This window comes from Leptonychotes weddellii, chromosome 15 (genome assembly GCF_054177405.1).
Source record: "Leptonychotes weddellii isolate Sample4059 chromosome 15, ASM5417740v2, whole genome shotgun sequence".
NCBI lineage: Eukaryota > Metazoa > Chordata > Mammalia > Carnivora > Phocidae > Leptonychotes > Leptonychotes weddellii.
Genome location: NC_138383.1, coordinates 2,524,668 through 2,537,534, shown reverse-complemented (window position 1 = coordinate 2,537,534; position 12,867 = coordinate 2,524,668). Strand labels below are relative to the sequence as shown.

Genomic DNA, 12,867 nt, shown 5'->3' with positions numbered 1-12,867 from the left:
GCTCTCAGTTCCCGGCGGCCACCCACGAACCCTACTCTTCCACTCCCTCGCCTCTGATCTGACCGCCCTTCCGGGAGCAGGATCCTCCTGAGCATCCTTGTGGCTTCTGAGTTCTGGGAGGCATGAGGCTGGGATGATCAGGAGGCCAAGCCTCCAGGGTCCCCTGGACACCCACACCCTTGGGCTCTCGGAGAAGACGCTTGCTTTCTTCACCCCTTCCTGACACCAGCAGGGCCCTAGGGACAGACCCCTGGGACGGCGACAAGTCCTTTGGCTTCAGGTCACACCTTGGGCTCCAGAGGCCCCACCTCACCACGCAAAGGATGGGGTGGAATGCAGCAATTCATGACTAACCCAGAGAAGCCGGTGGGTGGCCCCTGGGCCACTCCGAATCCGTTTACTATTTTAGGGCTTTTCCACTAAGCCTCAGGGACCTGGAGCTGCAGCTCCAGGAGAGAGGGGGGAGCAAAATGGCAGTCAGAAGAAAACCTATAAAAAAGGAAACATTTCAATAAAACGTATTAAAAGATAAAGCAGTGATACATTTTTAAACATTTCTCATTTGTTTTCCCGAAGGTCTCGACAACTGGCTTCTAGAAGAGTGGATGGTAGGCTTTAGAAATGTGATTTTAATTGTCTCCTGAGCAGCCACCCCAGCCCGCCCGCACTCCCACCCCCATTTATGGAGGCAGCTTTTCCAGCCCCTGTGGTGCAGTGACCGGGGGACAGGGCTTCACAGGCAGGCAACCCGGACACGCGTGGAGCTGCCCGGCCTTCACAGGCTTGTCTTGTATTATTCAACACGCAACCCTTTCAGCTCACATCGGCTGCAGAGCTTATGTTCCCAGCAGAGGGAAAGGAACCAAAGGAATATTTGCAAAAAGCTGAGTTAAGTAAATATTTTATACCTGTTAATGTGATGGCTCGAAATGATGTGTGGGGTTGGCCCAGGGGCGGGCAGCACATGCCGCGGAATGTGCAGAGGGCCCCCAGGGGGTCCCTGCCAGCAGTGAGATGATCTTGCCCCCCTGCTTCTCAGCCTGCCGGCAAGGACTAACCCCAGACACCCCCTCTGCCCCCTCGATGGCCCTTAGACACTGGCTTGGTTTCCAGGAGAGGCTGAAAGAAGCAAAACATGACGTCCTGGTGCCATTCCTAAGAAGGGAAACTTTCCGAGCTTGGTTAACGTGGTTCTCAAAGTGGGGCCCCAGAGCACTGGCCAGATGAAATGTGGATTCTTAGGCCTCACCCGAGACGCCACAGAGTCAGACGCTTTGGGCACGGGACCCAGCGACTGGGCTTACCAAGTCCTCCAGGGGACTCAGACACAAGATCAGTGCCGGGTGCTGGGGGGAAGGTGGCAGTGGGTCCCAGACGAGGGTGGTGGGGGGTCCCAGCTGTAGCCACTGTGGTCTGGCTGCGTTGCTGTGAGTCTATTTCATAGCTGGGGACCCCCCACTCCCCAGCAGCCAGGGTTTGGGAAGGAGCCCAGGGTATGTGGCCACACAGGGCCAGGTGGCATCTGCAATGCCAAATCTGGGAGCCCCCACTGCCCCTTCCCACTGCTGGGGGCCTGGAATCTTGGGTGGGGCCAGGCATTTGGGGACTGAGCAGAAAGGCTGAAGCCCAGCTACAGTGGGAGGGAAGGAGGGAGCAGAGGACCCCTCGGCCTACCGACCGGGCACCTACACTGGACGGTGTCCCTTCTGTGACATTCTCCTTGGCCTGATCCTTCAGGGCTTTCCTAGGCAGGGGAGCAGGGAGGGGCAGGGGCTCTGCAGACGAGGGACTGCAGCTCCAGCAAGAAGCCTCCACAGGCCCAACCTGGCCCCAGGCCCCTCTGCCCACTGGCACCATCTCAGGGGTCTCCCCCACCTCCCCCCAGGGCTCCGTGATGATGCATCCCGAGGGAGGGGACTTCCTTGCAGATAGAGGCTTTCTTCCCAGGTCCGGTAGGAGTTAAACCCAGAGGTGGGAGCCTGATGCCCAACGTTAATAGGGAGCTTGGGATGGGGGGGTGTGGAACCCCATCGTCCTTCCCTCGCCTGAGGCTTCTCACCAGAAAGTTCCTCCACCCAGCTAGATGAGTCGGTTGGTGCAAGTGGAGGAGAGATGTTCTCCTGGGCCTGGTGAGAAGGGGATGGGTGGTGGGTATTCTGTCTTCCTCCTGGAGGGCCCTGAAGGGAGGGGACAAGGCATGGGGGGGGCAGGGACCCGGGGAGGGACGTGGGGTGGGGGAGGGCCGGCAGGGCGCAAGGGCTGCACGGGGAGGGGCTGGTACGTAAAGTCTCAGACCGGCCACAGGGTGCAGTGAGGAGATGCCTGAGCAAGAGGCTCCTTTGCTGCGGATCAATGGCAGCCAAAGCCATTAGCCACGAAAATGAGATCGAAAGGAAGGGCCTGGTCCGCGATCGATAGCAGGTTAGGCAGGATGGGTGGGAAAGGGCCCGGCAGAGGACACCAGTGTCCACCACGGACGTCTCAACCCCAGGCGGCAGCCAGAGAAGCTCTTCTGCCCCCACCAGGGCCCTGCGCTCGCCACCTTAGTCTGGGCTCCGTGTGGCCCCAGAGAACCGTGGGGCCTCCCAGGGGCAGCCGTGCGGGCGGACAACACCAAAGGAAGGAGGTCCCCAGGGGGCCGGGTGTCCCCAGGGGCCCAGGCTGCTGCTGCAGCACTCGGGGGTGGAAGTCAAGGGGGCATGGCTCAGAGGACGTAGGAGGCCCAGGACAGGGGAGGAGCTGAAGAATCCGGCTCACAAAGGCAGGGCCGGGTCACTGCAAGGACAAGTCAGCCCTCCTTTCCGCCCAAGTGGCCCTCTGCCCAAGACTCAGAACCTGCGAGAGGTGTGCAGGGGGCCTGCTTATGGTCCAGTCCCACCCTTGCCGGAGAGAGGCAGCCCCCGCCCCTGCCATCCAGGAATCCAGAGCCGTGTCCACCAGGGCAGGGGTGGAAGCCCCCGAGCGCCCACTCCTGGACACAAGTCCTTCCGTTCTCAGACACGAGTACCAGCTGCGTGGCCTCAGGCAGAGGCCACTTGACACTGTCCCTAAGTGGGGAGCTCTGCAAAGTTCTCTGCGCACAAGGGAGCTCCTCCCTAGAGAACAAGATCTCCTCCCTCCTGGCTCCCAGACTCACTGGGGCCCCTCCAGGCCAGGGAAGCAAGGCTCAGGCTCTGTGTCTGCGCAGGAGGCCAAAGGTCTCAAGCAGGAGTGAGCCACATCCACAGCCCAAGGTGACACCTGCAGAACCAGGGATGCCCATGGGGAACCCGGGTGATCCCAGGCAGGAGGAGGGAGGGGAAGCCCGGCAGAGTGGACGAGGAGCAGACAGGACGGGGAGGGGGAGGAGGAAGGCACGGGAGCCAGGGTCCCCCATACCCACAGCCACTGTACCAGATGAGGAGCCCCATGACACGCGGGCAGGGGCAAGCCCAGGGACAGCCCACGTGCGGGAACAGCAGAAGACCACAGGAAGGGGCTGCGTCTCTGTGTGCCTCAGGTTCCCCCACGTGCAGCACGAGGCAGCATGGAGTCAGCCTCATGACGAGAAGGAGCCTGGCACTACTAGGATTTCAACAAAGAGTTTCATCATCATCCATGGACCATAAAGAAGGATCCAGATAATAAAGGTTAAGACATGCACCAGAACACTTGCGCCTATATGCTAAAACTGAAACCGTACGGAGATGCTTAGCGTGGCCCCTGCGCCAGGACAATACCCACATTTGCAAAGGGTTCCACATAAAGAAAAATGCAACAGGTGTTCAAATAAAAATCTGTACACACACGTTCACAGCACCATTCCTGACAAGAGCCGAAAGGTAGAAGCAGTCCAAATATGCATCGATGAGCGAAAGGAGACACGGGATGTGGTCTAGCCACACCGTGGAATATCCCGCAGCCGCGCAAAGGAACGGACTCTGACCCCTCCTGTGACGCGGATGGACCCTGAGCACACGGTGCCCCGAGGACGGCGCCAGGCAACTCCAGAGGCAGACGGAAGGTTGGGGGCTGCCGGGGGCGCTGCTGGAGAGGCTGGGGGTTCCCCGGGGCTGCTGACAATGTTCTAGAAGTAGACAGCACTGATGGTGGCAGACACCGCAAGGCACGAGACGCCACTGACTTGAACGTGTTTCTCTAACGTAAGTGGGTTCCACCCCAACAAGAGAAAACGAAGACCACAACGTAGTGATTATAGGAGCGGGCACCTGCTGTGTGCAGGACGGGGGGGGGGGGCTAAGCCATCGTCAGTGAATCGTCACAGCGACCCCACCAAGTACAGATGTGACTGTCCCCCTTTTACACCTGAAGGAATCAAAGCCCAGAGAGGCTGAGTGACCTTGGGCAGGTATGGAGGGGGATTGGACCCCGCAATCTGGCTCCGGGAGAGCTGAATTTGGGGAGGAACCAGGGAGGAGGATGGCAGGAAGCGGGCAAGGTGAGCTCCCTACAGCCACAGGCGGGGTGGGCAGGGGGTGCTGCCCAAGCCCTGAGCCCTCACTGGCGCAGACGCCAGGACCACACTCTACCCGGCATCCAGGGGACCTTCTGGAAGGCAACCTGGACCCTGTCACGCCCCCTCCTCCACCCTGTCTCCCCCACACCCCCGCCCGGTCCCTTCCCTCCCGCCTGGAGCAGGGGACCGGCCTCCCTCACGGGAGGCGCTCCCAGCAATAGGAAAACCCCAACGCTCAGCCCGAAGCCGAGCTCTGTGAAAACAGCTGTGCGTCGCACTCGGCGCAGCAAAGGTTTTCCTTTGTAATTGGCCGAAAAAAGAAAAAGGTATTTTTCGAGCATCATTATCAACGTAAGAACACAATAGGATCAATTCTCCCAACCCCCTCGGGCCCAGGACATGGCCGTGGCACCCCGCACAGGGGTCTGAGGACTGACGTCCCGGGAGGTGACCCCACAGCCTCCCCTGGATGCCCAGAGTCTTTGCGCCCCTCGCAGTGGAGCTGACCGCCCTCCGCCTCCTGCCTTGGCCTCCGTCTGCCCACCCGCCGCCCTCGTCCCGCCCTGGAGCCTGCGTGGGCTCAGCCATCCGGTCCTATGGGAAGCAGCCCCGGCCCCCCACCGGGGTGACCCTCCCTCGGCTACTGACCCTCGTCCATGACCCCCTCATCTGCTGTAGCAAGCTGACTGCTGATGACAAGGGAGCACTTATCACCTGCCTGTCCCGGGAGCCCCTTGGCATCACCTAGTGCCACATGCTCCACCCTGCCACCCCCGGACTCTCGGGAATCCCTCCAGCTCTGTGACCACTGGCCCAGTGCCAGCTGCGGGAAGGGGGCTACAAGACCCCAGACCAGCCCTAGGCAGGGACACCCAGCCCTGAGCCCTGGGTCAGAAGGGACCCAGCAGAACATGAGCAGGCCTGGGCCTCCTCCCAATTCAGCCCCAGGTGGACAAGAAAAGCCCCACCAGGAGCCTGGAGCAGATGGGGCGGGCTCCGGACCCCTGCCCGGCCCACCATCTGTCCTGACAGTCGGCCCATCTGCCCGGGCAGCCCCTCCTCCCGGCCCACCATCTGCCGGCCTGCTTGGCCCTCCTCCTGGCTCCCCCAGGGCCCTCGGGAGGGGATGGGCCAGGAGCCAGAGCCCGGACCTGGCTGCCTCGGACCGACCCCATCTGGCACCCCTGAGGGGAAGGGGACGGCAGGAACCCAGCCAGGGAGGGCCATCTCCACAATGGCGGCCCCATGACTAGGGGTGGCAGACGCGGGCCTCGCCCCTGGAGGAGGTGGCAGCCACACACACCCTCCTCCCCGCAAGGCCTGGCATCCCTGCTGAAAAGGCCTTGACCAGCCCCTTGTCCAGGCCTCCCCTGCCCACTTCACTTGCCCCCCCCCACCCCGGCTGGCAGGTCCTCCAGGGTCCCTGGGAGCTGGCCAGAGCCTCCCCCTCCCTGAGAAGGAAGAAGAGGAATCTCCCTCCAGGACCCCAAGGGCAGGCTGGTGAGGGCAGAGGGGCATCGGAAGTCCCAGTTCTGCCTCTGAGGCCCAGCTGCCAGGCCCCCATGCTGGCAACCCCAAATTCCCCAGCCATTTGCTCCCGAGGAACCCAGTGCTGAGAGGGCCAGGTCTGCCTTTGGAAGCCCACCTCGGGCACAGGGCTTCGCGGGCACCCAAGAGGTCATGAGATGGGGCCTCAGCCCCTCCCCCTGCCTTGGGCCCTTTGCTCATGAAACCCCCCCAGGGCTCCCACATCCTCCCTGGATCCCCTCACAATGTGACACGATCACTCGGCCATAGAAGAAATGTGGGGTGCATGAGCTCTACTTGGTGAGGGGGTGAGGCAGGGCATGGGGGCCTACCAGGCTGTGGACGGTAGCCCAGCAGGCGGTCAGTCCCTCTGTCTGGTCCCACAGACCCCCCACTCCCCATCGTGCCCTGAGCAGCCCCCAGGACGGCACCCAGCAGGGAAGGCAGTCAGGGGCTGGAACACAGGAGCCCCCTGCTCCTGCCCCAGGGGCAAATGGCTGGTCGGGACCTTGCCCCACCTTCCATCCATCAAGACCCTTGCGCTGGACCCCAGGAAGAGCTTCCTTTTGCCTGATGGAGGATGCCTTCCTGGTGACCCGCCATTCACCAGGCACCCTTGAGCCAGGGAGCCCCTTCCTGCCCTCCACCACACTGGACCACACCCCATTCCCGCCGGGGGCAGGAAGCTGGAACCCACACCCACCAACGGGCCACCTCACTCCGGCGACACCCACCTGGCGCCCAGCCCCAGCTGGCTAACCAACAGACATCGGTTTTCCTTTTAGGAACAGGTAGACACAAGCCCACCCCCGAGCCCCTATCAGTAAGGGGGAGCCCAGCATGCCGGGGTTGGGGACAGCACCAGCGAACCCACATCCACGCACCCTGTGGGGCACAGGGGACTCTGTCCTCTCTTGGCCCCCAGGGCCTGGTGGAAGCAGCCAGCAGGGGAACCAAGTGGGTTCAAATTGGGGTAGCGCGAGGCCAGCAGATCGGTGGCTGGACAGCGCCACCTGGTGGCCCTCTCAGAGACTACAAAGCCAGGCAACCTTTTTGTTCTGGTTCTGGGGTTTTCAGGCGAGGCGTTTCTTTCCCTCTTCCCAACAGGGCTCCGTGACTATCAGAACCCCCTGCCCTCTAATCGGATTCTGCTTAGATATGGCTAGTTATCAGAGGGCCCAACCCAGGCACTTCAAACAAGACAGGAAAATAAATAAATAGCGAGCTTTTCCCCAATGAGGCCCCTGCAAGGCTAGCATGCCGGTCACCCGCTGCCTGAGGGAGTCACCCTTCCTCCTGTTTCCCCCCCCCGGCCTGCCACCTCTGAGGGGGGGAAAAATCAGAAATCCCTGGCCAACGAGAGACAAATCAAGCCTAAAAAGAATACTAAAGGCAAGTGATAAAAACACACTAAATACATAAAATAGAAAAATATGTAGAAAAAGAGAAAACAAAACAAAATTTCAGGGAAACCCACTGGACGTAACAGGCTCCCAACTCTACTTTGAAAAGTGTTTGTGAAAAGAAACGAATTAAGGATGTCTCCTTTTGAGCTGGATTCCAGGGTAATCTGTAAGTCCAGTTGATGGGGATGGTTTGGTTTGATTCACAGGAGGATTCCAGCTCCTCACTGCAGAAGGACGATACCATTCGGAAATCACCATTTTGCAAGCTCTTTGTGACATAATTATTTCTTGAAACGGTCATGGATGGATAAGACCATCGATGAAAGATGTTAGCGAGGAGCTGGGGCCCGCCCAGCAGACCTGCTGAGTGGCCCCAGCATCACAGGTGAGCTCCGGGTGAGACACACGCCCGCCCATGAATAGTTCTGGCAGAAAGATGAGCCTGCATGGGATCAAGCTTCCACAGCTAAACTTCTGTTTCCAGGAGAGATGGGAACAAAGTGACGCCACAGGAGGTGATCAGATCAATCGGATGGAGAATGTGCAGACACTGGGCAGGACAGCTGATCTGGCTTCTACAAGTCATGGCAGGAGGGAAATTGGGGTGGGGGTGATGCCTGATCTAGATCCAGAGAGATTTAAATGGCCCAGCAATCAAACTTGATGTGTGGACCTTGTTGGGAACCCAATTTAAACAAACCAGCTGCAAAAAGGTATTCCTGAGGCCATCAGAGAAGTCAGTTACGGACAGGGCATCAGCCCGTAGGGAGGAATTCCTGCTGATTTTGATACTGTGTTATCAGAGCTGTAATTGTGTCACAAAATTTCCCGTACTTGGAGAGTTGCACCCTGATGTTTATGGGGGCAAAACCGCAGAGTGTCTGCTATGGGTTTGGGGATACTTCAATGAGGTAATACCAGTGTTGGGTGCTTATTAAGGTCACTTGATGGAATTGATGAAAAATCATAACAGATGAATTTAAAAATTTAGAAATAATTTTTAGAGGGATGACCTTGCAGTTACAGGGGTTAGATATCATTGTAAACAAACCTTCTGGAAATTACAGAGTAATACTGAAGGGGGTTACCCAAGGGAACAGCAAAGAGCAAGGAAACGATAAATAAACGTGACAATTCTCAGGAACTGTCAAATCAGGGTGATACGCACAGGACCTTGTGTTCTGTATTCTATTTTTCAGGGATTATGAAAACTTCCATTATAGAAATTTTTTCAAAGGAAGACACGTCCTGTCTCCTGCAAACGTCATCTGACATGGACCATCGCGGATGCTGACCTATCCTGCATGCCTGACCTGTCTCCTCTCTTTCTCAGGGACCTGTCTTGGGGAGGGAACATCTCTGGTGTTTACAGCCCCCGTGTCCCTGAGTGCATAGGGCCCCCGCGGCGGGGCTGGGCACCTGCTCAGAGTCCCTGCCTGGCCCCCACAAGCTCCAGCACCCTGGGTCCCTGAGCAGCCCGAGCCAGCTGTTAGTCCCTGGTGATAAGGATTTGATGACTCAGCATCATCTCATCCTTCACAGAAACCAGCTTCGATGTGGTTGGTAAAAAAAAAATTCTCAGCTGGCAAAGCACTTTCTCCAGCCACCAAAGACCCCCCTGCCCTTCTGCCCACCGAGGAGTGCCACCAATATCCCTGAGAGCAAAGATGCACCACGCTCTCCGCATGCTGGGGGCTTTATGGCTGTGCCCACAAGCAGGTGCCTTCAATGGTTACTCCTTCCCTCACCTACTCTCAGACCCCAAGCAACCTGTCCGGGAGGGTTATGGGTTTCAGATCTTCTTAGAACTCCGGCTAGTCTGGGCCTCTGACCCCAGCCGTGGTCTCCAGAGCACCCAGGCTTGGAACTCCCCAAAGTGTGTTTCTGGGGTGTGCTGGTTTTCGAGGCTTCCCCTCTTGCCCCAGTGGCTGAGCTCTGCTGGGTGGGGAGGGGGCCGCAGCCGGGGCGGGGGGGCAGCTGGGCCAGGGGCCGTGTCTGGGGCTCTCTGCAAAGTGTAAAGGGTGCCCGTCTACACCCCAGCCTTTAGAAAGCACCTCCCCCAATACCTTTCACACAGCGGGTACCCCTGCAAGTGCTGGCCGAACAGAGCGGGCCCCCGGACAACGCAAGCTGAGATGGAGGATCACGGAGACGCTTGTAAATTAACGGGTTGTCGTGCTGTGGCCACATTACGTGGGACAGAGGCCAGCCTCCAGTGAGATTTCCTGAACCTTCCCCTGGAGGGTCTCAGCGGCCGGAGCACAGGAGGACATCCACGCTCTCTCCCCCCGCCTTCCCTCGGACCCGGGCCCAGGTGGGTCACAGTGGTTGACAGGGCGGTTCTTGACTTCATCCGTCTGCAGCCCGGGCTCGGCCCCACACACCTCCCCTGGTCGCCAAGCGTCCCACTGGTGAAGGACTCTGACGACAGCAGCACCCATATAAAGGGGGTTCTCTGCCCGAGGGCCTTTGCTGCACGAGAGGGACACCGTCCTCCCCCAGGTGGGGGCAAGGAGTTGGGAGGAACAGCCCCAGCAGTGACATGTTAGCCGTCCCTTATCCGCCCAGCATGGCCAAAGGTAGTCCCTTATCTGCCTTGACATGTCCCTTCTTCATTATCTGCGCATACACAGCATCTAAGTGGCTATAAAATAGATGGTTCTGAAGATAGCAGGTGCTCTGAGCTCCCCTGAGGGAAGGTCCTGGGACAGCGGCCCCGATGGACCCAGATGCCATCTGTCCTCTTCCCGCTGCCCAGTGTCCAGAAGGGCCCTCGACCTGCCTGGCCTTCGGGCAAAGTCAGCACTGCCACGCCTGCCCCCTGCCCCCACCCACCAGGGTGGTCGGCCAAGAGCCGGGAGCCAGTGGAGGGACAGACACGGCCCCTGGCCCAGGTCCGCGCACCCCCCGCCCGGCTGCGGCCCCCTCCCCGCCCAGCAGAGCTCAGCCACTGGGGCAAGAGGGGAAGCCTCGAAAGCCAGCACACCCCGGAAACACACTTTGGGGAGTTCCAAGCCTGGGTGCTCTGGAGACCACGGCTGGGGTCAGAGGCCCAGACAAGCCGGAGTTCTAAGAAGAAAGCAAAGAGAAAGATTTATGCCTAAAACACCCAGGGGACAATGACAAAGCAAGTTCCAGGAAAAAACCCTCACGGATTAGCTGCAAGGGAGACCGGGCTTGCAAGGGGGTGGCAGCCAGCAGTGGGCTCCCCTCTGGGGGGGTTGGGGAGGGCTCAACCACAGACAGGACCAAGTTACTGGGGGCTATGGGTGGGAAGGCAGGAGTGTACCCTCAGGTCCCCTTGCTCTGTCCCCCTCTGCCTTCCTGCCCCAATCAGCTGACAGTGCTGCTGACTCCCCCCCACACACACAACCCTGCCTTGTCCTCCAGGGGGCCAAGGGCTCTGAGAAGGTGGGGAGATGCCCACCCAGGCCTTTGCTGCCCAGGACAGATCATGCTGAAGCCCTCATTTCTCATTGTCCTCCTTGCAATGGACCTGCTGGGGTCTGCTGGTGCTGGGGGGAAGCAGGACAGGCCAAGGAGGCCTCCCCGGGGCAGATTCTCAGGGCTGGGGGACACTACGGGCCGCAGGGTCGGTAGTCTGGCCAGGCCTGGCTGCTGGGCCCGGTGCCACCTGCCCGAGACCCCTCCCTGCATCTTTCCCAGGCCACCGAGCCCTTCCCGCTCGTCTGTCCTCAGTGGGAACGCAAGGCCAGCACCTCGCTGGCTAAGGACCCGGGACCCACCCCTCACCTCACAGGTGCCAGAGGAAACAGGAAGAGCAGGGCTAATCCAGGCTGGTTCTGGCCGGCCCAAGGAAAGCTCAGACTCAGCCACTGCCCAACCTCCCCAGCCAGGCTAGCTCCCCATTCGTGGTCAGCGTCCACCCAGCCCCTCTGGGGTCCTCCAAGCCAGTCTAGCGGTGAAGGGAGGAGTCTCCTTCATGCTGATCCAGCAAGCGAGCTTGTTAAATAAGCAGGTGCCGCGGGGTACCGGCCAGAAGCACAGGGAGGGCACAGACAGAGCCACACACCCCGCCCAGGGGCCCCACGGCCCCCACAAACCTCCGGGGACACCTCCTCGGGCTCCTGAATGGAGATCCAGAGGTGGGGTCCTGCTGAGTCTGGGCGTCCAGCCAGCCCTCGACCAGCTCTCCAAGGTGACCAGACCTCACACTCTCTGGACCTGGGAGTCCATTCTCGCATGATGGGCAGCTGGTGTTCCTGAATAAATGGTGGAGAGCCGTGCTCACTGAGGAGCACAGTGGGGAACAGCTAACGGAGGGCAAGAGGAAGCCGGGAGAAGGTGAGCGCCAGGACAGGAGCCAAGCTGTCCCAGCAGGAGAGCCAGTGGAGGGCAGGGGCGGAGGAGGGACGGGTGAACGGAAGGCTCTGAGCAGGGCGATGGCCCCAAAGAATGGCCAGTTCCGCTCAGAAACAGCCACAGAGTCTCCTCCTGCAGCCCCCAGGGGAGATCACTGGCCCTCGGAGCCTGCCTGGGGCCTGGGGTTCAGGGCGCAGCCCCAAGCCCAGTTGGGTGAGGAGGTGATGATGGGTGAGGAGGAGGAGGAGGGCTGGGGGCCCCCAACTCCCAAAGTGGCCTAAATCCAGGGCCTCGTGGCCGTGGACCACCTCACAGGAAGACCACTGATGGGGAACCAGGGGTCCCAGGCCTGCGAGGCTCAGCAGGGCCTGGGGGAGTCCCGATCCTCAGTGCTCAGCTCAGGGGCCCTGCCGGCTGGAATTCCCTTACCCCACGCCCCCACCCCACGCCCCTGCAGGCAGCGTCCCCACACTGGCCACCGAGGATGTTCTGTTGAGCTCATCACTCACTAAGCACTAAGAGGGAGAAAGACAAAATCCAAACTAACATTTATGTCACACCGACCCACACGTAAGTGGACATTCATGACGTTCGAGGAGAAAGATCATTGGTGGCCACAATCCCTTGGGTTGTGAACTTTAAAATTATACTTATTTTCCTCTCTATGCTCTTCTGTATTTTCCAAATGTTCTGAAATGAGTATGAATTACTTCCAAAATTATCTTCTTAATTATCACTAAACGTCTAAAACTATTTTACTTATTTGTAAAATGGGGGTGAGGGGTGGGTAGAGGTTTTATGACCGTGATTTCGGTGTGCAGGTCTGCCCTCCACCAAGGGCGGGGACCCCATCCTTCTTATCCTCGTCTGGAAACCCCTGACATAGCCGGAGCCTCGCTGGGGTTGTCCACCTACCACAGAATCTAGAATTCTCCAGTGAGGGCTGAATCCCCCTTAACATCCTTGGCATCTCAGAAAGGCCCCAGGATTCCCGGGTCTTTTTATTTTTAAATTTTTACTGGTAGTAAAATACACAGAACATGAGATTCGCACTCATGTTGTTGTGCAACCGATTTGCAGAACTTTGTAATCGTCCCAAAGTGAAACTCTGTCCCCATTAAAACACTAACTCCCCTGAATTGTGCAAGACTGTTA

The 12,867-nt window shown here is 59.2% G+C and overlaps 1 protein-coding gene and 1 non-coding gene across 3 annotated transcripts in view; one reads left to right on the top strand and one right to left on the bottom strand.

The window, feature by feature from the left end:
- Positions 1–12,867, bottom strand: part of RBFOX3 (RNA binding fox-1 homolog 3) — a 458,835-nt gene that overhangs the window by 440,640 nt on the left and 5,328 nt on the right. The gene's annotated exons all lie outside the window — the stretch shown is intronic.
- Positions 3,645–3,747, top strand: LOC115941145 (U6 spliceosomal RNA). Its single transcript, XR_004075907.1, has one exon. It is a non-coding gene; the product is annotated as a U6 spliceosomal RNA (small nuclear RNA).